At 45.6% G+C, this 27,502-nt stretch overlaps 1 protein-coding gene across 1 annotated transcript in view; it reads right to left on the bottom strand.

Annotated features, from left to right (window-relative positions):
* naaladl2 (N-acetylated alpha-linked acidic dipeptidase like 2) overlaps window positions 1–27,502 on the bottom strand; it is a 214,963-nt gene that overhangs the window by 117,474 nt on the left and 69,987 nt on the right. The gene's annotated exons all lie outside the window — the stretch shown is intronic.

Genomic DNA, 27,502 nt, shown 5'->3' with positions numbered 1-27,502 from the left:
TCCAGCAGCCTCGCTGTGCTTGAGAGATTGCTTCGGCGCACCTAGCTGCTTCCTCCTGATGGCGTACCTCCTCCACTACCATATTCCGCCGTTCGGCTGGGGTCGCTTTTTGCCATGTTGGTGTTGTTGCTACTATGCCAAGGCCGTTCCTGCCATGCTGGACATGCCCTACTATATCCCGGTGCCTCAGGCTGGTTTTTGCCTCTGCGACCGCTGCCGATGGCTTCCATTTCCTTCCCATTGCTAGGGTTGGAGCAGCACCTCTGACAAAGGGATCCCGGGATTCAGTAAGAGTCATTTCCAGTCTTGCTTTGGCACATTTATACCCCTCCACCAGGCTCGAGATTGGGAGGGAGAGGACTCCACTGCCGTACAAGCCTATGCTGCTAAGACATCTTGGCAGTCCGAGCCACTTCCTCACCTGCGCATTCACCAGTCTCTCCAGCCGGTTGGCATGAGATAAAGTGACCTCGTAGATGGAAATTGGCCACATGACCCGAGGTAGCAGCCCAAACTGAAAGCACCACAGTTTCACTTTTCCAGGGAGAGCAGTACTGTTGATCTGCCTGAGGCCACTGATGGTGTCCTGCTTGAGTTGCTCCACCTGCTTTGAGTCTTTGAGTTCTGCACTGTACCAGCGGCCAAGACTTTTAATAGGCTTCTCCAAAACTGTTGGTACAGGTTCGTTGTTAATGTGGAACCTCTCATTAGCAAGCAAGACAGTGGTGGTGATATGTAGCAATCCCGAGTGATAGCAACATAAGGAGTACCAGGGGCTGAAGGAGGAGATGGAGAGAATGTGGGGCATGAAGGCAACAGTGGTCCCAGTGGTGATCGGGACACTAGGGGCAGTAACACCCAACCTGAGTAGATGGCTCCAACAGATACCAGGAACCACACCAGAGATCTCTGTCCAGAAGAGCGCAGTCCTAGGAACAGCTAAGATCCTGTGCAGAACCCTCAGACTCCCAGGCCTCTGGTAGAGGACCCAAGTCTGAAGGAAGGATGCACCACCCAGGAGGGTGAGGAAGAGTTTTTTTTTTTTTTTATATATATATTGAAGAGAATTGTCTTTATCTTGTTACTATGTGTTCTACCATATGTTCCTGTCTTCTCTTAGAAGTACTTTAGAAGTTAGGTATGGTAGAATGTTTAGCAAATGTAATAAAGATCAGAGATATTCCTTTGACAGGATTGTTGTTTAGACCATTGTAATCTCAGGAGACAATCAGGCTGGAGGTGTTAAACATACGTCGTAAAAAGGGACAGCATTGTGGTGATGATAAGCTGATTTGCATGAAGAATGTGAACTTTGATTTGGCCACCTGGGAAGACAATGGAGAAGAAGGACTGTACCAACATCAAATGGGACTGGAAGAAGAGGACGAGATCATCCAAGCAGAAGGACTGGATTGGACTGTGTGAGCATTGATAATTTGCATTTGTGTTTCTATAAAAGACTGGGCCAAGGGATAGTTAGGTTGTCAGACTTCATGCCCTGGCAATGGACTCTGTTATTGTAGGGTTATGAACTGGCCCGGAGCTCTGTAATATTTGTATCTTGAATTGGTTCTCTTGTTAAATACATTTTGAAATTGGCATTATTCTTCTTGAAGTCTTCATTTAAAGAACACGCGGATTAGCAGCTACACACAAGAGGTATTGCAATCCAACAATATATATATATGCATGTTTCATTTGATGAAAATTGTATTTTGAAATTAACATTGCAAGGTTCAAAGTTTGCGGATTTTATTCACAATAAGGTTAAAAGAAGAAAAGTCTGGTAACAACATGACATTTTGGAGTGGAACCAAAACTGAAGGTAAATATGCTGGACACCATGAGGGTGGTGTCCAGGTCAGCGTTGCTTCCAGCCCCCAGGGAACCACTTGACCGTTTATCTCATCCAGGGGCGCAGTAGGCGTCCTCACCCCGGTGCGTTGCTGCGGTTGATGAACTGTATCTTACCGTAGCGCTTTTTATATTGGCTGATATAGAGTCTAAGATCTCGGACCTTCCTGTTCAAACTTAGGATGCAAAAGTAGGAAAGAGAAGAATGACATCAAGATGGGCGGATTAAACCAGAGATCACCTGCTGATAGACTGGCTCTCTACGCCCCTCCGGGAGCACAGCCTAACCCTAACCCAGCCAACCTGAACACCAGACTTCTATCCAATTGTGTTGTGATAATCTACTCTGATTCCCAGCTCCTCTCAAGTATGTTCCTTAACATCCACGCACGCATGGACGTATACACCCATTTGAGGTAAATCCTGAATGCCTACGTGCAAGAACACTGGGCCAGATTCACCAATATGTTCTTAAGAATCTTCTTAGATTCTTTCTTAAGTTGTGTTTAAGAAGTTTCTTAAGAAAACCCTACGTCGGATTCATCAACGCGTTCGTAAGCCCCAGAATTGTTCGCAGCTGTGTTCTTAGATTGATGAATGCCATCTGTTCGTAAGTTGAAAGCGCGTGCCAGGTGAGTCTAATTAACATACGATTAGCATAAGTCACCGCCCACTAATGCCCATAAAAGGAACTGCAGCAGGACCCTGTAGACAGAGCAAAAAGCAGCCAAATGCCCAAAGCGAAATGCCCAAAGCTTGCCTCTCCACGCCTGATTTCTGACGCCGTGTTGAACAATCAAGAAAGGATGGCTAACACGCTTGATAAAATTGCCTCAACCCTGATGACTATAGCCAACACGCTTAAAGAAATCAACGAGAATGTAAAAAAATAAGAATGTAAAAAAAAATAAACGTGTAAAACCTGTGCTCGGATTTTGACAATAATGCATTTTATTCACAAACGGGCAATTAATCGCGCTCGAACGTGAACCGCGTGCCTGCAGTCTGGCCCCATCATTGCGTCAGGACACACATCCTCACGGGGTTGTGGCTCTGTGTCCAAACACATCCAGCACCCCTTTAACATGCCGATGGTGCGTTCAATGGTGGAGCGACTGCGCGCATGCATCTGATTGAATAAAACTCCTGTGGAGTCTGAGGGTTGGTCAGTGGTGTCAACAACCAGGGAGCTAGGGCATACCCTCGATCCCCTAATAAAATAAATCAAGATAAAATCAAATAAAAAGACAGTTTTGGCATGGTTTCCAATTTGGTTGATTAATGTTAAGTCATTGGCACATTTACGGAATTTTAAAATTCTCCGTAAATCACCAAAAATAGGAAATAAACAAATAAATAAATAAATATGACAGAATTATCATTGTAATATTGAATTTTATTGAACTGCACAAGAGAAGAAAACACAACCATGCCAACATGTCGGCACTGAAATTTGCGCAAGAGTACACCTGAGTGTTCGTAGGATTTGTTCTTACCTACGCATAAATCCAGGATAAGAAGAAATTGGTGAATGCCACAATCTTCGTCAACTGTTCGTAAGTGGGACTTAAGAACAAATTTGTTCGTAAGAACGCTTCGTGAATCTGGCCCACTGTTCTCTGCTGTCAAAACAACAGCTTTTCTATACAATAAAGAGAGCACCTAAGCAATGAAGGCAGAAGGAGCTGGTGCAGGAGTGCAGCACCACGTCATCCTCACTTTCTACTTTTTCACACTGAATTTTCTTCTTCATCCCTCTTTTTTCTCTTCTAAACATCTACTTACAGGATAACTCAACAAATCAATATCTTGTCAGTGTCCATGCGCAATAAATCATTCGCTCCAAAGATCACCTGCGCTGATGGACTGGCTCTCTTCGGCCAGTATTTTTCCATGGGCGCACCTGCATGTGTTAGACAACGTGACACCTCTACAGTGAAAAGACTAGCTGTCGAAATCATGAGAAGTCATGAAAAACTGTCAGTATCAGAGCTAACTCACGTCTGTGCTGGCAAAAAACATAGAATCCACCACGGAGGACATGTCTTCTGTTAGCCACAAATCCATTACGGTCAGATTAACAACAAGTGTGACACAATACTCTGGTTCCAGCCCCTTTTTAGTGTTGTGATTGAATCTCTGCGAGTCTCAACTTTGTATCAAGTCCACATGATATAAAAATAAAGCTGCATGCAGTGTCCTCCTAATCCTTCAGCCCCACCTCCCTTGTGACCCTTGGTCAGAGTGAGAAGTGGCCATTTCCTGTCGCCACCAGGGGCACTGTGGTTTAGGTGGGATTTTAAGAATTTATGCAACCAGAAATGAGTCCTTATCTAAAAATGGTTCTTCTGTCTGTTGTTCATAGTCCTTAATCCATCAACTACACCTTATGTTAGCCTTTTAATGCATGTAAGGTCCAGCACACAGTATCGGCTCTACACATTCAACTTGACACGGTACGGCCATGTTGGTGTCCCATGACACCATGGTACCTGTTTGATGTGGGCAGGGTCTCCAGACCAAGGTGGTCAACCCTCTCAAGGTGTTCCTCATCTCTGATGAACATTGCTTTAGAACTATTGTCTCCTTTATTGTCAAGGTCTGAACACAAACCCCAGAACTCATCACACAATAAATCCTTGACTGTGGTCAAGGATTTATTGTGTGATGAGTTCTTGACTGTGGTCAAGGATTTATTGTGTGATGATTATTTATTGTGTGATGATTATTGTGGGAAAAACACACACAACTGGAATTACACACATGACTAAAAGGACACACACAACTTTGACTGTGAGTCGAGGCTTTGCCTCCCATTGCTCATCAGTTGGTACCGTAAAGAGCTTTAAGTTGATTAAACCACTTCTAGTCCTATCTATCAAAGACTTCTTGTCTTTTCTGTTCATCCCTTGTTGTTCCTTCGTTCTCCAGTAATGGTGTTTGTGGTCTGTAGCTTCTTTCGATGTCATGTTCCTCAATGTTCAGAGGCGGTGATGATGTATCGCCTGATATCTGCACGTTTTCAGCACAGACCACTTTGGTGGGTTAAAGATATGGCCTATTTAATCACTCCATTAATCACCCCACTAATCTGCCCCTTTACATTCCATTTACAAATAAAATAGCTAATTGTGCACAAACGGTTCTGTCTTTTGAAACGGCCAATTTTCCTGAAAGTAGCCCAGAAAACTGCTGCATTTCTGCTTTGCGTTTAGATAATGAGGTGGGTAAAATAATCTTATCCTAACAGCAAAATCAGTGTAATTCAAACAAAAACAAGCAGGCAAAGGTTTGTTTATATTCATGCAAAAATGAGATGAGGAGGCAAAGCTTCATCAGATGCCAACAACATGAATTATTCAGATTGCTCCAAGCAGAGAGAAGCTGCTAAATGACAGATACGCCAGCTCTTCATATACAAATGATACACTTAAATATTGAAAATTGTTTTGTGAAACATTAGGTTTATACGGCTATGTACTAAAGTTTTCAGGGTGGCTAATAATTCTACAACTGCCATGATTCCTGGATGCAATTAGCAAAAAATAATAATTTACCTTTTTTAATAATATAACTATGCAATAGATTAAATCGTGTCAATAATGATTAGAACATTTGAAGATAATTAAATGCAATAATAATAATGCAATAATAAAAAATGCAATAAAGTACTCTTCAAAAAATGAAAAACATCCCTAAAACTTGGAGCAGCAATGGTGACTGGAGTGTGTCCATAAGACCTGGTCTGTCTATTTGGCGTGCTAGGGATGTCACCCTGGGGCAGTTGAGAAACATTGGGAGTGTCACGATCCTGGTGTTTGCATGTTTGGGGTTGTGGTATTCTGTGCTTCCATGAGGGGATGTTGTTTACCCATCTCTCATTCTCCAGTTGTCAATTTGTGGTGAGGTTGACACTTCAGATGTTGGCTTTGGCACTGACGTTGATGTTGGCACATTGCAATATCCCAAGGACCAAAAACTCCCTGAGCTTTCTTCAGTCATCGATTGACCCCAGCCGAGAGGAGTCATGAAGTGGGTAATCGGGAATTCCTTACAGTGGTCCTGGCCATGTAGGGGTGGAGGCACTGGCTGGAGGGATTGGCTCACCTATTTGTGGTGTGGACTGGCCACAAAAACCTCGGCTCCCTTCGGAGTGGCAAGCAGCTTAATTCCCGGCAAGCACACTGGGCTATTTTCCTGAATGCTTCCAGTTCACCCTGACCTACTGGCCTGAATCTCAGAATGCCTACCCAGATGCCTTGTCCCTCCAGTTCTCTCCTGATCCCTCTGGTTCAGTGCCCAGTCCCATCTTGTCTTCCTCATGCATTGTGAGTGCAACTACCTGGTTGGTATAGGAGAGCACGGGAGGTGCAGCAATCTCATTCCAGTCCCACGGGCAGCTCACACAACTGGCTATTCATCCCTGAGTCTATCTGTTCCGATGTGCTGCAATGGGATCATTCATCCAAGCTCAGCTGTCACCCAGGCCACGTCCGGACCCCCTGTTTCCTCCAGCAACAATTCTGGTGGCCTTCAATGTCACAAGACACTAAATCTTTCATCGCTGCTTGCCCTGTATGTGCCCAGGGAGTTATCTAACTAACCACCTGCTGGACTCCACAATCTGCTCTACATTCAAAGATGCCCCTGGTCACACATCATTATAAGTTTCGATACTAGGCTTCCCCAGCTGCCGGACACACCACCATCATGACTGTAGTGTACTGGTTCTCAAAGCTGTTTTATTTCATCCCTTTCCCTAAGCTTCCCTCTGCTGCTGAGACTGGGGACCTCCTAGTCAAGGATGTGTTTTGCCTCTATGGACTCCCAAGGGATGTCTTGTCTGATTAAGGTCCACAGTTTACATCTCAGGTCTGGAAGACTTTCTGTAATGCATTAGGGTCTATGGTGAACCTCTCCTTGGAATACCAACCTCAGTCGAATGGCCATACTGAGAGGGCCAGCCATCCTTGGACAGTACCTTGTGATGTGCCTTGTCCCGTCATCCCACCTCCTGGAGCTCATTCCTGCCATTGGAGGAATATGCCAACAATTCCCTTGAGTCAGCTTATACCACAATGTCCCCTTTATGGCCTTCAAGGTTCAGGACGAGGACGTGGCAGTACCATCCATGCCGAACCATTTGAAGACAGGTTTGTGCTGCCCTTTTTTGCTACTTCCGTCAATCGCAAAAGCTGTGAAACAGAATTTGAGTGTGAAATGTAAATTTAGTGCAAAATGAAGGGTTGAAATAGAAATTTAGGATGGGGGTGGTGGAGACTGGGAGAGCAAATGAGTCCATTTGGCACCTCATGCATTTACAGGAAACAAAGGCGCCCTGAGGTTCAAAGCAGACCTGCATCAAATGACTGAGGGGGGACATTCTCAGTCATTCAACATATGCTGTGAAGGCACCAAACGCATGCTGTGCATGCAAGCGCGCACATGCTGTGAAGTCCGCGCCTCAGAGGCGGGCCTTCGGCTATATAAGATCAGAACTGTGTACGCTTAGGCAGAGATCTCTCTGCCTGCTTCCGTGTATGTATCCTGACCGACTGACTGGAATAAACCATCTCCTACGCAGGAACTTAGATTCATCGTTTACTTCTCCAAACGGCTAAAATTCTGTGACAGCAGGCCAACCACCAAAGACCATATTATGAACCCCTCTGCTGTGGACCTCAAGGTGCCGTCTTCCATCAAGCTGCATCCAACCTTTCTTGTGTGTTTGTTGAAGTCATAGTCGGAGTCGGACCTCATCTCGCCCCCCCCCCCCCCGCATGTGAACAATGGCGGTCCAGCATACCCTGTCCAATATTTTTTTTACATCTAGCGACGGGGACTACAGTCCCTGGTCGACTCAGAGGGGTATGGTCCCGAGAAGCGGTCACAGGTCCTTAGGCGTCACATCTTGGACATGGGTCTGGTGAAGGGCTTCTACCGTCATAAGCTGGAGAGGTCAAGGGTCAACAGGACTTGACAGAGAAAAGCAGAAACACACACTTGAGCCAGGAGCCAGAAAAGCCTCGGCAGGATCTCAATACACAAACTTGTATTCCTGAATTGTCACTTGGTTGATGAAAAAAAGCATTATAAGCTTCCATTAGTCACAACACGGTCCCTTGGCCACTTTTACAACACAGTAAGTTACATTTTCTATTTTCGATGTAAGTTAACAGCATGGCCATTGGTGTAGCATTGCTAATATTAGCTGCGCTGGTGGCTAATGTAAATTCGAGATGACGTTTGCAATTGCGAAAACACATATTTGGCCAGTGTAATGTAGTTTGGGTGACAGTTGTGGCTGGGTTCCTCAACGATCCAATCCTCAGATCGAGCCTCTGACTATTGGGACATAGAATGTCACCCTGATGGGGGAAGGAGCCTGAGCTTGTGTAAGAGGCTAAGAAGTACTGGCTAGAGATTGCTGGGGTCACCTCCATGCATAGCATGGGTTCTGGAATCCATCTTCTTGAGAGTAGCTGGACCCTCGGCTACTCCGGAGTTGCCCAGGGTGAGCGACAGCAGACTGGTTTAGGCTTACTTATAGCTCCCCAGCTCAGGCGCCATGTGTTGGAGTTCACTCTGGTGAACGAGAGGGTTTTTCCCTGCTCCTCCGGGTCGAGGACAGGTTAGTGGCTGTTTCAATCAATCAATCAATCAATCAATCAATCAATCAATCACTCACTCACTCACTCACTCACTCACTCACTCACTCACTCACTCACTCACTCACTCAGTCAATCAATATTTATTTAGCATCTTTTACAATCAAAATTGTTTCTAAGCGCTTTCCAGAATCCCAGGGCCATCCATCCATTCTCCATTCTCTACCGCTTATCCGGGTCGGGTCGCGGGGGCAGCAGCCTAAGGAGAGAAGCCCAGACTTCCCTCTCCCCAGCTACCTCCTCCAGCTCATCCGGAGGGATCCCCAGGCGTTCCCAGGCCAGCCGAGAGACATAGTCTCTCCAACGTGTCCTGGGTCTCCCCGGGGGTCTCCTACCGGAGGGACATGCCCTGAACACCTCACCAGGGAGGCGTCCAGGGGGCATCCTGACTAGATGCCCAAGCCACCCCATCTGGCTCCTCTCAACGCGGAGGAGCAGCGACTCTACTCCGAGCTCCTCCCGGATGGCAGAGCTTCTCACCCTATCTCTAAGGGAGAGCCCAGCCACCCTACGGAGGAAGCTCATTTCAGCCGCTTGTACCCGTGATCTTGTTCTTTCGGTCATTACCCAAAGCTCATGACCATAGGTGAGGGTAGGAACGAAGATCGACCGGTAAATCTCTTCACCACAACGGACCGGTGCAGAGTCCGCATTACTGTGGACGCCGCACCGATCCGCCTGTCGATCTCCCACTCCATTCTTCCCTCACTCGTGAACAAGACCCCGAGGTACTTAAACTCCTCCACTTGGGGCAGGATCTCCTCCTTTACCCGGAGAAGGCACTCCACCTTTTTCCGGTCGAGAACCATGGCCTCGGATTTGGAGGTGCTGATTCTCATCCCAGCCGCTTCACATGCGGCGGCGAACCGATCCAGTGATAGTTAGAGGTCACGGGCCGATGAAGCCAACAGGACCACATCATCTGCAAAAAGCAGAGACGCGATCCTGAGGTCACCAAACCGGATCCCCTCAACACCATGACTGCACCTAGAAATTCTGTCCATAAAAATTATGAACAGAATCGGTGACAAAGGGCAGCCCTGGCGGAGGCCAACCCTCACCGGAAATGAGTTCGACTTACTGCCAGCAATTCGGACCAAACTCTGGCACCGATCGTACAGGGAGCGGACAGCCCGTATCAGCGGGCCCGACACCCCATACTCTCGGAGGACCCCCCACAGGACCCCCCGAGGGACAAGGTCGAATGCCTTCTCCAAGTCCACAAAACACATGTGGACTGGTTGGGCAAACTCCCATGCACCCTCGAAGACCCTGCGGAGGGTGTAGAGCTGGTCCACTGTTCCACGGCCAGGACGAAAACCACATTGCTCCTCCTGAATCCGAGGTTCGACTATCCGGCGGACCCTCCTCTCCAGTACCCCTGAATAGACCTTACCAGGGAGGCTGAGGAGTGTGATCCCCCTATAGTTGGAACACACCCTCCGGTCCCCCTTCTTAAAAAGAGGGACTACCACCCCGGTCTGCCAATCCAGCGGCACTGCCCCCGATGTCCACGCGATGTTGCAGAGTCGAGTCAACCACGACAGCCCTACAACATCCAGAGCCTTAAGGGACTCTGGGTGGATCTCATCCACCCCCGGGGCCTTGCCACCGAGGAGTTTTTTAACTACCTCGGCAACTTCAGCCCCGGAGATACGAGAGCCCATCTCCAGGTCCCCAGGCCCTACTTCCTCACTGGAAGGCGTGTTGGTGGGATTGAGGAGGTCCTCGAAGTATTCCTTCCACCGATCCACAACATCCCGAGTTGAGGTCAGCAGCACACCATCACCACTATACACAGCGTTGACAGTGCACTGCTTCCCCCTCCTCAGACGCCGGATGGTGGTCCAGAACCTTTTCGAGGCCGTCCGAAAGTCGTTCTCCATGGCCTCACCGAACTCTTCCCATGCCCGAGTCTTTCCCTCGGCAACCGCCGTAGCTGCACTCCGCTTGGCACGCCGGTACCCATCTGCTGCCTCAGGAGTCCCACAGGCCAGTAAGGCCCGATATGACTCCTTCTTCAGCTTGACGGCATCCCTCACCGCTGGTGTCCACCAGCGGGTTCGGGCATTGCCGCCACGACAGGCACCAACCACCTTGCGGCCACAGCACCGGTCAGCTGCCTCAACAATGGAGGCACGGAACACGGTCCACTCGAACTCAATGTCCCCCGCCTCCCCCGGGACATGGTCAAAGCTCTCCCGGAGGTGTGAGTTGAAGCTCCTTCTGACAGGGGACTCTGCCAGGCGTTCCCAGCAGACCCTCACAACACGTTTGGGCCCGCCAGGTCTGTCCGGCATCCTTCCCCACCATCGGAGCCAACTCACCACCAGGTGGTGATCAGTTGACAGCTCCGCCCCTCTCTTCACCCGAGTGTCCAGAACATGCGGCCGCAAATCCGATGACACAACCACAAAGTCGATCATCGATCTGCGGCCTAAGGCGTCCTGGTGCCAAGTGCACATGTGGACGCCTTTATGTCTGAACAAGGTGTTCGTTATGGACAATCTGAGACGAGCACAGAAGTCCAATAACAAAACACCACTCGGATTCAGATCAGGGGGGGCGTTCTTCCCAATCACACCTCTCCAGGTCACACTGTCATTGCCAACGTGAGCATTGAAGTCACCCAGGAGGACGAGGGAGCCCCCAGAAGGGGCACTCTCCAGCACTCCCTCTAAGGACTCCAAAAAGGGTGGATACGCTGAACTGCTGTTTGGACCATAGGCACAAACAACAGTCAGGATCCGTCCCCCCACCCGAAGGCGAAGGGAGGCTACCCTCTCATCCACCGGGGTAAACTCCAATACACAGGCACTGAGCTGGGGAGCAACCAGAATTGCCACCCCTGCTCGTCGCCTCTCACCCAGGACCCCCTAATGATGCTGAACAACTTTGGTGCCAAGTTTCCCTTGCCCGGATGCGGGTCACCGGGGCCCCCTCCTGGAGCCAGGCCTGGGGGTGGGGCACGTTGGCGAGCGCCTGGTGGCCGGACCTCTGCCCATGGAGTCCGGCCGGGCGCAGCCCGAAGAGGCAACATGGGACCCCCTTCCCGTGAGCTCACCACCTGCAGGAGGGGCCAAGGGGGTCGGGTGCATTGTGTTTTGGGTAGCAGCCGGAGGCAGGGACCTTGGCGGTCTGATTCCCGGCTGCACAAACTGGCTCTAGGGACATGGAATGTCACCTCTCTGGTGGGAAAGGAGCCTGAGTTGGTGCGCGAGGTTGAGAAGTTCCGACTAGATATAGTTGGCCTCACCTCGACGCACGGCAAGGGCTCTGGAACCAGTCTTCTTGAGAGGGGTTGGACTCTCTACCACTCTGGAGTTGCCGATGGTGAATCCCAGGGCATAACCCCAAACAAGCAACAGTGGCAAGGAAAAACTCCCCTTTAACAGGAAGAAACCTTGAGCAGGACCAATCTCATGTAGGGAGACCCTCCTGCTGATGGCCAGCTGAGTAGAGAGAGTATACTGGGTATACTGTTGTTCGTGTCTAAGGACTAAGCAGCAGTACAAAGTACCTAGCCTTGGAGTCCAGGTACTTGATAGGGACCCCATATTTCCAGGAGCTCCTCAATCCCATTGACACACCTTTCACTTTGGAAGCAGAGGCTAGGAACTCTGAGATGGACTATGCCATCACCCAAGCCAAACTCAGAAATGTATTTAGTAAGTTTCTCTGTGGCAAGGCATCTGAGGTGGATGAGATGCTCTTTCCTGAGTGCCTGAAATCTCTGGATGTTGTAGGGCTGTCTTGGTTGACGTGCCTCTACAGTAGACCCAGGTCTATGTCTCTATGCTGGCCTGGGAACACCTCAGAATACTATCAGACCAGCTGGAACAAGTGACAGGGGAGAGGGAAGTATGGGGCTCACTGCTTAGGCTGCTGCCTTCACCACCTGGACCCAGATAAGAGTAAGAATACGGGACCAGAGACAAGATGGGTCATTTTAGTTTGTTTAACTCACTTTTATCAAATCTGCTCTTTGTATATTCTAAAGGCAAAACTTTTAACGTAAACTTTAAAAAGGGAATTTTTCTTTTTAATATTTATGTTCAATATTTTACTTGGCATGACCTGTCCTACACTGCCTCTGAATGGCTCAGCAGTTCTCATGACCAAAGTCAACCAGTCTAATCAGTGAAGGCAGCAATTACTAGCTAATTAGATACAGAGTAGCATGGCTCATGGCTTCACCATTCTAGGAGAATTAACCTTACAGATGCTACTGACTACTAGATCTTGGTCAACACCAGTGGGCAGCAGGGTGCACTTCTATGTATGTATGGTTGTGGGCCACATCACTATTACAGAGATGTGTGACTTCATTCTGAAGTTTCCTGTGTAATTCGTGTTTACACGGTGTCATCAATTTCAAATTGTTCTATCTTTTACAATTTTCAATTGACAGTTGCCCTGTAGGATGCTCATCTTACGCGTTTTGACCGACAGGCCTCGTTCCTGGCCTGACCTTTGAGTGTCTCCCTGTGTCTGTCATAAACACTTTGACAAACGTTCTTTTTTAACGTCATGAAAAGCTTACAAACACAGGAACTTATTGACATTATGTCTTATATGAAGGTGCTCATGTTAAATTTTCTCATACATTGGCTAATGCATCACTAGCATATTCAATTCATTATATCTCAAATGTATCTCATTAAAAACAAACAAATTGAAAAAAGAAGGATTGCCATGAATATGGTCGATCTATCATACCAGGAAGATGTATAAGATGCCATTGAAGTCAGTCCTCTTGTGTGGGGTGAGATACAGTTAAAACTACTTGAACATTTTTCAAAGATTCTAAGTAGCAGCAGTGATGGCACAACACCATCTGCTCAAGTTCAGTCTGGGCATCAGCAATGGAATAAAAACATGATTCAGATGTCTTTAAAGCCAGCCAGTTTATGGGTGCAAGATAGGTTGAGCTTTTCAGAACCTGAGGGTGAGCTGGTATTTTCACACATAATTTTTAGAGCTTAGAGAGAATTTTCTAAATTTCAGCTGGGATCATCAGAGAAAAACAGCTTTTTCCAATGGCTTAGGCTGAATGACGTTGCGTCATTTCCTCTTTCCTCTATGGAGATCATTGGTGCACGGAGTGTGTCTCGGGTCCACTTAAAGTTACATACTCGGGCGATTCTAGTTAATGTCCTATTAAATTTCAAATCACGCAAATACACAACCTGCATTTGTCTTTAAGATATTTTGATCCACCGATTACTCAGTATTTTAGCAAGCATTAGCATTATCATGGCCTCGATATCTGTTTCATCCTGTATCTGCATTATGTTTAGTTAAACATAACATGAGTTATAGTCAAGTTGTAGTGTTTAAGACTTTGAGTTGTAGTCTTACACACCTCTCGGCTGTCTCCGTAGAATCCTCATCCACCAACAATAATATATTTAACACTATAGAGGTAGTTTGTCTTCCATGATTAAAAGTTCACCGTGCACAGAGCAAGGGAGCGGTCAAGAACCATAATCTTATTAAAATTAATTCCAAAGCACAAATAGAATACACTAACAGCACAGTCAGATGTGGACTGTTAAATATTAGATCTCTTTTGTGTAAATCCCTGTAAGTGCATGATCTGATAGCTGATCATCACATTGATTTATTTTTCCTTACTGAGACCTGGCTTCAGGAGGAGGAGTATGCTAATTTAAATGATTCTACTCCTCCTACCCATCTTAATTATCATATTCCTTATGGTACTGGTCAAGGAGAGGGAGTGGCAGCAATCTATCACTCCAAGTTATTAATTAATCCTAGACCTAAACATGGCTCCACTTCATTTGAAAGTCAGCCTTGAAGGTCTTGGCATCATACATCCTAACTGGAGGACAGAAGAGTCAGTTTTGTTTGTATTTGTATATTGGCCACCTGCTGGCACCCCAAAAATAGTAAATTAGAGGGGATGTGCTCCTTGGTATAATTCACAGTTTAGAAGCCTCAAGCAGAAAGTGTGAAGACTACAAAGGAAATGGCATTTTTGTAAAATAGATAACTACCATTTATCTCAAAAAATCTTGAGAAGGTGACTCAGTTACTGGAGCCCCTGCAGAGGAACAGCCTGTTTGAGATGTTTCAGTCAGGTTTTAGAGCTCACTGCAGCACAGAAAGAGCACATCTCCAAGACATTTCCTCCTCATACAGTAGGGTTAGCCATGGAGTTCCACAAAGTTCTGGACTTGGATCATTCCTTTTCACCTTGTACATGCTCCTGTTGGGAAACATTATTTGGCAGCATGGAATAAATGTTCATTGTTATGCTGTTGGCATTCAGCCCATATTTATCCATGAAACCAGAGGAGACAGAGCAGTTAGTGTATCTTCAGATCTGTCTTAAAGACATAAAGTCTTGGATGTCTTCAAATTTCCTTCTCCTTAATTCACAAAAAACTGAGGCCATGGTGTTTGGTCCTGAACCTCTCTGGGATACATTAGAACGCATGATCACTCTAGATCAGGGGTGCTCATTACGTCGATCGCGATCTACCGGTCGATCGCAGAGGTAGTACTGGTGGGTCGCGGCGTGACATTAAAAAATATCAGCCTATCATTCATCCCGTCACTTGATCGATATACAGGGCAGCCAGTTAGAGGACAACTGAATTTGACATTCAGGTGACCAAGCAACGGCGCAAACAGTGGCACTAAGCTATTCAGCGAATTATCTCTGATTTTAAGCCATCCCTGGCTGATTCAATTTAGTGCAAGTCATCACAGTAAACTCAGGCAATTACAAAAAAATGTTAATAGTAAATTATTATGTGTGTTTTGCAATATTGGCTCATTCGGTTATGCAAGGTACATCAACATACAATATACATACAAAGAACCCTCAATACATTTGAAAATAATTATGTGTTTTGCATTTTTGTGGTGGATAGATCAATTTGACTTGGTCATTTTGTAAGTAGCTCGCATACTGAAAAAATGTGAGCACCCCTGCTCTACAGTAGATGGTATCTTCTTAGCCTCTAGTCTCTCAGTGATGAATCCTGGAGTAACTTTTGAACAAAATCTGTTTAACTAACACATGAAAATAGTCTCTAGAAGTGCATGTTTTCGCCTGAGAAGCATCACAAAGATCAGGAAACTACTGACGTGGCATGTTAACATAAGATAAGATAAAACTTGATTGATCCCACATCGGGGAAATTGACGTGTTACAGAAGTAGCCAGTGGTATACAACACTAAAAGAAAAAAATATTTTGTTATGTACATTACTATGTACATTATACATTATATACAGAGGGGGAAATTATATACACAAGGGAATATTAGACTATATGAAGAAAAATGAATGTGCAATGTGCATATGAGATGTTGCTGAAAAGTTAGTCCATGCATTTGTTACTTCCAGGCTGGACTATTGTAATTCTTTATTATCAGGGTGTCCAAACAACTGTTTAAGAAGCCCACAGTTGATCCACAATGCTGCAGCTAGAGTTCTGACAGGTATTGACAAAAGAGATCACAACTCCTGTACTAACCTCTCTTCATTGGCTGCCTATTAAATCTAGGATATTTTTTAAAATTCTACAAGGTCCTCAAAGGCCTTACTCCATCCTACCTGGAGGAGTAGTGTGCTTTCTAATTCCAATAGACCACTCCATTCTCAGAATGCTGGTTTACTTGTGGACCCCAGAGTCTCTAAAGGTGAAATGGGGGCCGAGCATTTAGCGACCAGGCCCCACTGCTCTGGAACCAGCTCCCTGTCCTAGTACGGGAGGCTGACTCCATCTCTACTAACAATTAGACTTCAGACCTTCCTCTTCGAGAAAGCTGACAGTCAGTAATTCTGTAGTTCCAGTTATTATCCTAGACATGTTTATCATATGGAAAGATCACGCTTCTTCCACCTGGAGGAGATGAACGCTCCAAACTCTTTCTTCTTCAGCCTGGAGAGGTCGGTGGCCAGGAAGAAGCAGATGACCTACCTTCAACTCCTTGAGAGCAGAATTACAACAGTCCCGGAGGAAATGAGAGCCCACACCAGGGTTTTCTATGGCAGTCTCTTTGGGGTGGAGTGCTGCAGCGTGCAGAACTGTGAGGAGCTCCTGGAGGGTTTCCCTCACCTCAGCCCAAAATCAAAATCAAATCAATCTTTATTTATATAGCGTCTTTAACAATCAAAATTGTTACAAGGCGCTTTCCAGAATCTCAGGGCCTAACCCCAGACAAGCAACAGTGGCAAGGAAAAACTCCCCTTTAACAGGAAGAAACCTTGAGCAGGACCAGGCTCATGTAGGGGAACCCTCCTGCTGATGGCCAGCTGAGTAGAGAGAGAGGAGAAGGGGGGTAGGACAAGCAGAGGATAGAATGGAGAGGAGAGGAGAGGAGAGGAGAGGAGAGGAAGAGGAGAGGAGAGGAGTGGAGAGGATGGGCACAGAGCACAGAAACACATACAAAAATTACAAGCCGCCGGCTGAGTGGGTCAGCGGAGCCGGAGGTCATCATGCAGCTCCAAAGGCGGCGATACCTGTAAATGAATACAGAAGGGGGGGCAGAAAAACTACACAAGAATCACCATAACTAGTCTGCTTGATGAGGAAGAGGAGGAAAGGAGAGGAGAGGAGAGGAGAGGAAACATGATCGAGTGGGGGGGGTGACAGAGGCCTGTCAGGTGATCATGTTTCTGGACCCCAGCAGCCTTGCCTATAACAGCATAGCTAAGATGTTAACCTAACGATTAGACGACCCCCTAAGTATGATAATTTGTCTGTCTATAATAGTAACTGGAACTACAGAATTATTAACAATTGGCTTTTTCAAAGAGCTAGGTTTTAAGTCTGACCTTAAAAGTAGAGATGGAGTCAGCCTCCCGTACCTGGACAGGGAGGACCATAGCAGGGGGGCCTGGTAGTTAAATGCTCGGCCCCCCATTCTACTCCTAGAGACTCTGGGAACCACAAGTAGACCAGCATTCTGAGAGCGGAGCGGTCTATTGGACTGGTAAGGTGTCACTAGCTACTCCAGGTAGGATGGAGGTAGGCCTCTGAGGACCTTGTAGGTCAAAAGAAGGGTTTTAGAAATGATTCTAAATTTAACGGGCAGCCAATGAAGAGACGCCAGTACAGGAGTAATGTGATCTCTTTTGTCAATACCTGTCACAACTCTGGCTGCAGCATTTTGGATCACCTGGAGGCTTCTTAAAGAGTTGTTTGGACACCCTGATAACAAAGAATTACAATAGTTCAGCCTGGAAGTAACAAATGCATGGACTAACTTTTCAGCATCATGCCGCATCAGTAGATTCCTGATCTTTGTGATGTTTCTCAGGTGAAAAAAGGCGCTTCTAGAGACTAATTTAATGTGTGAGTTGAAGGAGAGATTTTGCTCAAAAGTTACTCCAAGATTTCTCACAGAAAGACTAGATGTTAATGAGATACCATCTAGAGTGATCATGTGATCTAATCTATCCCTGAGAGGTTCAGGACCAAACACCATGACCTCAGTTTTTCCTGAGTTAAGGAGGAGGAAATTTGAAGACATCCAGGTCTTTATGTCTTTAAGACAGGTCTGAAGCTTCACTAACTTCTCTGTCTCCTCTGGTTTTATGGATAAATAAAGCTGAGTGTCATCAGCATAACAATGAAAATTTATCCTATGCTGCCAAATAATGTTCCCTAAGGGAAGCATGTACAAGGTGAAAAGGATTGGTCCAAGTACAGAACCTTGAGGAAATCCATGGCTAACCCTACTGTATGAGGAGGGAACACCATGGACATGAGCAAACTGGTATCTATCAGAAAGATATGATCTTAACCAGTCTAGTGCTGTCCCTTTAATCCCAATCATATGTTCCAGTCTCTGTAACAGGATGCTGTGATCAACTGTATCAAAAGCAGCACTGAGGTCCAGCAGAAGCAGCATAGAGACCAGTCCATGATCTGAAGCTATAAGAAGATCATTAGTAACTTTAAGAAGTGCTGTTTCTGTGCTGTGATGAGCTCTAAATCCTGACTGAAACATCTTTTGACATTTTGGCATTGGACCACTCATTTATTTTCAATGTTGATGGCTTTTGGTTTTGGAAAAGGGTTTTATTCATGAGTTACTTTGTTGTATCACAGTGCACAGTGTTGAGTTAAAATGGGGGCGGGGCTGAGCCGGCCCATCCCTGTACAGCGGGAAATAAGGCAGGGATGCCCTATTTCAGGTTAGCTCTATAGTCTGGCCCTTGAGCCCCTGCTGTGCAGTCTGAAAGGCTAGCTAGGGGAGGTTACATTTTCACAATCTTGCAGCCTTGACTGTCCTCCCCTAAATGGATCAATAAAGTACTCTGATTCTGATGATGTTAACATCTTCATCACTAACACGGAGGATGTTCAGTGGCTGCATGAAACACTGTTATTGTATGAAAAAGCATCTTCTGCCCATGTCAACTGGGTTAAAAGTGAGGCTCTGCTGTTGGGTCAGTGGAGGAGCATGATTTTTTTTTTGAAGGTTTTGGATTTTTTTTGGTACAGAGGGTTATGAGAGGAAAAACTGGGAGGGAGTGATGGAGAGTGTGTGCCAGGTTACTTAAGTGGAAAAGGCTGCTGCCCTAGCTGTAATATAGGGGAAGAGTTCTGGTTGCCAATGACTTGGTCGCCTCCACACTTTGGCATTGACTCATCGTGGTAGAGGCTGGACAGAAGAGGTTCAAAGGACCATTGTGGACTTTTTCTGGTCTGGCCAGCTTTGGGTGAGACCTGCAGTCTCCAACAGGCACATACCTGTTGGTGGAAGGAGGTCTGGGGCTAGTGGACATTGCGGCATCCTTCTGATTGAACTCGGCCAAGAGGATGCTGCATGACTGTGGCCACAGCTGGTTGGACACAGCTTGGCTTCTGCTGAGAAGGGGTAGCGAGCAGGGTTATGACAAGCAGCTCTTCCTCCTCAATCAAGGCAGTGGTGATATCGTGGATCTTGGCCCTTTCTACTGTTCAGTGCTGCAGGCCTGGACGATCTTTAAGGTTAAACAGACAGCGGATGCGGTCCCAGGTCTCTGGGTGCCACTGTTTTTTAACAGATTCCTAAGCACTCAAATGTTGCAGTCTGCCAGCCTTAGAACCTGTCTTCGTAAGGCTGGCTGCACCAAGGTGGGCCACCTGCTGAGGGCCAGGGACTTATCGCTGCACCCTCAGAGAACAAGGATAAAGTCTATCAGATTGCCCGAGAGGATATTGGGTGAATTACGTGCTATTCTGCCGGCCTGTTGGAGATCCTTCACTGACAATCGGAGCCATTGTGAGCAATGGTTTGATGGAGGAGAGTCCGGTCTCCCTATGTTATCTATCGCTCCAGCTCTGGGGGAGTGGCAAGAGGGAGGAGGACAGATCCTGTGTTTTTCCACCTCAAGGCTGGGCACTTTTAAGACCACTGGGAAACAAACTCTCTGTCGGGTCTGTGTTAAGCTTTTGAACCTGGACATTCTGTCGGGGTACAGGGAGCCGAGGTGGACCAGGTTCTTTGGTCCAGATGTCTCCCCGAAGGGCAGCTGGACGTGCCTCTATAAGCTGCCTGTTGAAAAGTGGACCGCTGACCTCCAGTGGAGGGTCATACACGGGGCGATAGCCACAAACAGGTACAGGGCACAACTTGTTCTGGAACTGGGGAAAAAATGTGTTTTTTGCTCATGAGTGGAATCTTTAGAGCACCTTTGTGATAAACGTATGTGTCTCACTCCACTGTTTGATCTTTTAAAGGAATGGGCCGACAATTTCGGGGAGGTTTTTTCTTTCAGTTTATTTATTTTTGGTCCAAAATACAGGTTAAAACAAAACTGATCAACTTTCTCTCTGCCTCTGCTAAGTTAGCTATTTGGCTAAACCGCAGAAATAGGATGAAGGGTGTGGGGGGTGTGGAGCCAGTAGCCATGCTGGAGAAAATCATGACTGCTCGACTGAGAGTGGAACACTCCTATTTTCTGTTGATAGATAATGTTGAAGCTTTTATAAATAAATAGGCCCTTGGGGGGCACTTTGCTCCATAGGGGAGTACAGACAGCTCATCTTTTCCTTTTGATTCAGGTATTGATTAATGGTTTGTTCTCAAGTTTGTGTTTATTTTTTCTATCCCATAAAGATGTGAGGACAACAAGTTTTATTAATTATGTTTTTATAATTGTAAATAAATTACATTTGAAAACCTCTCCTCCCCTCTCCTCCCCTCATCTCCTCTCCTCCCCACCTCCTCTCCTATCCTCTCCCCTCCTCTTCTATCTTCCTCTCCCCTCCCTCCCCTTCTCCCTCCTCTCCCCTCCCCTCCTCTTTTCCCCTCCTCTCCTCTCCTCTTCTCCCCTCTCCTCTTCTCTTCCCTCCTCTCCTCCCTCCCCTCCTCTCCCCTCCACTCTCCTCTCCCCTCCAGTCCTCCCCTTCTCCCTCCTCTCCCCTCCCCTCCTCTTTTCCCCTCCTCTCCTCTCCTCTTCTCCCCCCTCTTCTGTTCTCCCCTCTCCTCCCTCCTCTCCTCCTGCATCCGAATGAACCCTTTCTCAGCCTTTAGAACCAGCAGATCACTGGCCAGGTGCTCCAATTAGGCTAGCCCCACCCTGCTGGAAACCTGCAAACCAGAGACAGCACAGAGCAAGACAACTCCACAGATAAGGGGCCGTCACAGCCCGCCACATTAGTCCCTTCCCCATTGAGAAATGTTTTATTCCTTCCCGTGTCCAGTTGACTCTGCCTGCTGTCCTGTCTCATACTCCATTCTGCTGGATCAATTACAAATACCTTTTTTACTGATAAAGAACATTGAAAACCTGATTGCTGCTTATGGGGGTCAGTGTGCACCTGAGTCTTAACAGTAAAGGATTATTTCAGGTTTACTTTAAATCGTCTTTGATAATTTTCATCATAATGGAGTGTAAAGAGCAAAAATGATAAGAAGACACATTTTTCTATTTTATGTAGAATCCTTCAAGGCAGTTCATCTATTCCCAGCTCCCTCCTGGGCTTTGTGAGGCACTGAGACACAGATGCTCATATTTCCCACTGGACTCTATTCCTTCACACACATATCAAAATGGCACAGAGAAAACCTCCAGGCTAAAAAAAATAAAATAAAACTCTTGAGAGTGAAGATAATTGTGTCAATGCAATTAAGCAAACAAGCTCAACATATGCCATATCTCAATTTGTCAGATTGTTTCATCCAAACAGGAGCAGGATCATGCATTCTTCTTACACCGTGCACTGTCGGAGATGCTGCACTCAAGTGCATAAAGGAAGCCAGAGTCACTTTGGAATGGCAGGTTTAACGAAAGGGTTGCTGGACTGACTTTAATGAGAAATTCAAGCTAACCAACAGAAACTTTAGTGCTCAGAGGAAGTAGAGAGATGTGTTTGCACACATTTTCTTTGCTCTAACACAGAACTTTGATCATGTGTTTCTGTCCTCTGCTGTATACAGTGTGTAACAATCCAAACAGCTGATTCTGTCATTGTTGCCACGCTAACAGGCTAATTTTCCCACTTTATCTACGTCAAACACAGAGACCTCAAGAATCCATCCTGCATTTCCATAATGTTATTGACAGAGGGATGTGTTGAGTGCAAATGTATGCACATGCACATATCTGCGTGTCTATTACCCCACAGAGCCGTGTGCCCCCAGGTTAGTGAATTTAAAGCTCCGATGCACAACCAACATCTTCAATCACACAATACATTCCTATCACAATTACTGTACGAATTAGTGACGCACCCAGAGAGACAGGAAGTAGTACAATGAAGGCCAAACACGTGCTTGAGTGGGTTAAACAGACATACTTGACATGCAAGATGGATCAGCTGTGAAATAGGCTGGAAGGCAGAGGTGAAAAAGCTGCTGTGATTAGAATTTTAAGCAGGATGTACCTGTCTATCTCATTCACATGTCAGGTGGCTTCTGCTGGGTTCATATATGAGACAAGAGGAACCTGTAAGATACAGCTGGCAGGGCGATCTGTTCTGATGCTAGCATCAGATTACAGCATTGCTGATGAAGCCTGTTTGTAGCTCTGATGGAGATTTCACTGTATGTATCAGTTGTTGTGTTCACTATCTCGTGTCCTTCAAGCTGACTCACTATGGAGTCCTCTGATTCAACATGTGTTCAGAATTTCTTTTCGTTTCTTGGTCACGTGGCAGTCGGTCAGATTGCAAGAACTCCTGCTTTGTTGTCCCTCCACCCACAATTTTCACCTTGCGACTCACTGCTGCGCTCGTTCCAGATAGCATACAGCCCGAGGCAGCCTCTGCAGAGCAGCCAGCCGAGCATTTCATGGTCACAGTTAGCGCCTCTGTGGGAGTGAGCACACACACTGAACTTGACAATAAAGACAATGACGATAAATTGAACATTTCTCTTTAAATTAAAAGAGAGTAAAACTTTCTTTTAATTTAAAGAGAAATGTGGACTCACACGAGGCTATGTCGAAGCAGACGCCTCCCCCAAGAGGCAAACACTGGCAATGGGCGGGACCCTTAAGATTTCACATCTCATAAAAAGCAGCTTAATAAAGCTTTCTTGAATTTAAAGTACTTATTCTACTTATTCCACCCGCTTATACTCATGTATAGAATTACCACTTAATAAGGAAAATACATTTTTTTTGTCAGCTTCACCGGTGTGCCACACAGAACAACACACTTCGAATATGAGAAAACAATAGATATCAATGTCAATTTGAGTGGCCAATTTATATCAGATAAAAAAGTGTCATTCTTGAGGCTGTTTCTCTCTCTTTGATCTGATGTGCATCATTGTGGAAAAACTGCTCTCACAAATGGAGGTACAGGTATGTCCTCACAAACACACTAGTCATTGAGTGGGGAACAGCTTGGTCAAGTGAGAAATGGCACTGCAGACAAGCCAAATGTTGGAAGGGAAAACTCTCTTCAAACAAGTGCAATTTGTGCTGAAGTGTGTTGATGTGTGCACAGAGATCACATAGTTTGTGAATTTGCATATGCAGCATTGACTTCATCCATCAGGCTATAAATAAAAGGCTACATATGTGTCCCCTTCGTGGATCAGAATTCGTACTTTAATCACCAAGTCAATAACCTGGCTAAAGGTCTGTTAACGTGGCCTTGAATATGTCTTTGCCCTGGGTGGTATTGTGCAAGGACATCATTTTTAGTAACTCAGCGGTACTTGTGAAAATTATCAGCAGGCTGAAATCATCACATCCTTTCTCTCCTCTAAGTCCAGGGAGAAGTACTCACACTCATGCATGAGATGTTTCATCTCTCCCTCAACATGATTGTGAATGTCAAAAATGATAAAAGTCCGACTTTGATGCAGTGGAAAATAAAGCAGCGATACCCCCCTTTATCTGCTTTAAACCTACCTGGGTTCACCTGAGGCAGGTTGTCACCACTTGTAGCACTCACCATTGGGCTGGAAATCACTGGATATGGAATTATTGATTCCAAGAATTGCTGAGGCAAAGGCTTGGCAGGTCAAATTTTAGTGTGACAATTCTCAGTATATCGTGCATAAATATGGCCTCATGACACAGGAGAAGATAAAAGAAAAATGTGTTTCCTCTGCATATGTCTGTTTGTGCTTCCTAGCCATATATGCTTCAGCAGACTCTGGTCTGTGTGGCTCTGCATCTTCCTGCCAAAAGAGAACAGGGCAAACACTTGATTCACTGTGCTTTGTTGATTCTAGCCATTGCATTTGGAGGCCATATGAGCAGATGGCTGTGCTTGTTTTGAGTAGACGGCAAATGCATTTAAACCCAGAGAGGCAACCTTCTTTATTTATACATTTACACCCAGTCATATCAGATTTGATTAGAGACTCACACCGCCACACATGGCTCATACGGGGACTAGTCAGAAAACACACTATGCAACCGCAATGAGAAAAACACATTCTCTTTGGAATGGTCCTAAAGACTATATAACCAGGCATCTTTCTTGGGGTTGGCTCGTGAATCAATCACAGCTCTCCTGGCCTGCGTGTGGTCCTTTTCAAAGATTTGTCACTGTACTATTGGGGCCTGGACCTAAGCGTGAGCCATGGAAGCTCACCATGCATAATCAAGTAGGCCACATGTCTTTCTTTGTCTTGTAGACAAAGGACAACACCAGAACCCCAAATGTCCCGCAGTGGTTCAGGTGTGAAAACCTGAGCACCAGTTTTAATTCTGGTCATTAAGTTAATTATTAATGTACTGATGTGCTGAATTTATAACTTATGATAGCCAAGTCCAATTGATCAAATAAATATCTACCCCAAAATTAGAATGCTTCTGTCAAAACTATTAATTTTAACAGCTTTTTAAAAAGATGCATGGTTTAAAATGAGGAACCAATCGAGAAAAGATAAACAGAGCAAAGAAACACACACGACCTCATTGCTAACTTCTCAAGTCTCGCATTGAAGCAACCTAAATGAGAGCTGAAGGTTCCCACCTGTTCAGGGTAAAGCAGCTGATCAAGGTGCAACAGTCATCTCCCAGAATTCCTCTGGCTGACAGATGGGACAACTAATAGCTAATATGTTACTGAGAGAGATTGAAGGCAGATATGGATGAAGCTGCTGTCCAGGAAAAGTGCTTAAAAGAGGTTTTACGTCAAGCCAAACTGAACCTCAACACACTGCCAAGCTATAGGTAATAGCACACATAGTTATCGTACAACATTTTTTGGAGTAAATGGCTACATTTGAGCTGTAAGATACTGGAACATGTTGTGGCACCTGCGACACTGGAACCTTTTATATTGGATCAGAACATTTTTGTTGTGTTTGGAACTTGTGTTATTGGATTCAGCTCCTCCTCTGTCACTGAGAAAAATTAACCTCCTAAATGAAAACAAATGACTGTTTGCGTCATATTCAATGTTGTCATCCGTTGTTATCAGCTGTCTTCTTCATCTTTACTCCTAGTGCACCTAACTTTAGGGCTAATGCTGCTATTGCACATGCCACTAGGCTTTGTAGGTGTATCGATAAATAGTCAGGTCCACAAATAGTGTTGTTTTCTACATGACCATGGTCATCCAGTCCTTCCCTGCTGCCAGATCCGGCTGTTCTTCCTGTCCACATCTGCTGAAAACGTAACTCTTCATGGAAGATGGATATCTTTAAGAAGGGACTCATCATCAAAATCTATGACAATGAGGCATCTGTTACCTCAACAGCAGTTATTACAAAATTATTCGTGAAGAATGTAGAATAATTTAATAGACCAAAGAGCCCAACAGCTAATGAGGTTTTTGCTTTTATTTTTACTTTCCCTGTGTGCAGTGGCATAGTTCTCAAGGTTCTCAAGATGACCAAATGATTCAACTAGGAAGTGTAGATCAATAAACCAATCTGTCTATTGTTCTGAAGAGAGCTACAGCTGCAAAAACACTCTGTTGGTACCAGTATTTCCACAGTAGTGACAGATATGATAATAACACAATCTGAATATTATATATTCTGATATGTAATTGTATTCACCCTCTGTACTATGTACAGGTACACAGAGGCCGAGTATCCATTTATCTGGATTATTGTAAATATGCACCCTCTTTGTATATTCCATTTGTATATTCCATTTGATTTCTATTTGATTCTATCTTATTTTTCTCTGAGTGCTCTTGTTGCTGTTGTTGCACTGTAAATTTCCCCGTGTGGGACAATAAAGGATCTGAATCTGAATCTGAATCTGAATACGTTTGCTAAAGTTCATGAGAAGGTGGTGGTGACTCAATTACTGGAGCACCTGCAGAGGAACAGCCTGTTTGAGATGTTTCAATCAGGTTTTAGAGCTCACCACAGCACAAAACAGCACTTATTAAAGTTACTAATGATCTTCTTAGAGCTTCAGATCATGGACTGGTCTCTATGCTGGTTCTGCTGGACCTCAGTGCTGCTTATGATACAGTTGATACTTGGACCAATCCTTTTCACCTTGTACATGTTTCAGTTAGGAAACATTATTCAGCAGTACTCTCCTCTCTCCTCACCTGCTCTCCCCTCCTCTCCTCTCCTCTCCTCTCACCTCCACCCCTCCCCTGTCCGTATCCAACTTATTTGGTTGCATTTAAACTAGGACAAGGAAGGAATTCCGACTTGTGAGCACAGCTCTTTTAAGCTGTGAATCCAAAGGTTCTGATTAAAGGAGCTTCCACCATACATCACATCTTTTTTTGAAAACCCTCAAAGAGCAGCAGCAAACAGGGAAATAATGTAGCTGCAGAAGCTTTAAAGGCTCGACTGGAAAAGCCCAACAGTCAGCTTCCTGTTCTTGTTGATAGTTTCCTGGGATATTTTTTGGTAATGGAAATATGAAGGTAGATTTAAGTAGGAGAGTCTCGGGCAGCTGAGAAAGGCTGGTGTGAGTAATGAGGTGTCCTTTCACATCTTGTGTTCTTCTGAGCTGTAATAGGTGTGGAGACCATTGAGCATTGATATTGGTGAGAGAGCTGACAGCCAGCATCTGTTTCTGAGACTCTCTCTCTCTCTCTCACACACACACACACACACACACACTGCAGCCCAGACATCTGCTGGGGCTCTGCTGGGTCTTGCCACTGTGGTATTGGGACTCTTACAAGGACTAAAGATACTTCAGCCATAATGACATGTCCCCTTTGGCCAGCCCAGGCAGAAAACAGGAAGTGGGGACAAGACTTGGGTGTCAGGGAGGTCACCCATCTTGGGAGTGTGATTTAAATACAGCGGAGAAGTCACACAGCCAAAGAGAGGAGGAACATCCTTTGCCCAAGGCTAATGGGAAAAGTGAACATGAGTCTTTTATCCAAAGAGTCCCGAGTCATTTGTAGCATGATTTTAAAGTTGTAGAACATGGTGATTTTAAAGGTGAAACTTTTTAAGGGCTGTTTTGTCAATGACATTGCAGAGACACTTGATCGTACAAAGTATGTCTCAGTTCTTTGTTGTATCTGCAGAACCTTCCATTCAGGTTCATAGAAGGTATGAAAAAATGTGAAGGAACGACCTGAAAGACATGAGCATTTCATGGTGATACTAA

This window comes from Takifugu rubripes, chromosome 20 (assembly GCF_901000725.2).
Source record: "Takifugu rubripes chromosome 20, fTakRub1.2, whole genome shotgun sequence".
NCBI classification, from domain to species: Eukaryota; Metazoa; Chordata; class Actinopteri; order Tetraodontiformes; family Tetraodontidae; genus Takifugu; species Takifugu rubripes.
The sequence above is the reverse complement of the archived record's forward strand: the minus strand, read 5'-3'. Positions and strand labels throughout refer to the sequence as shown.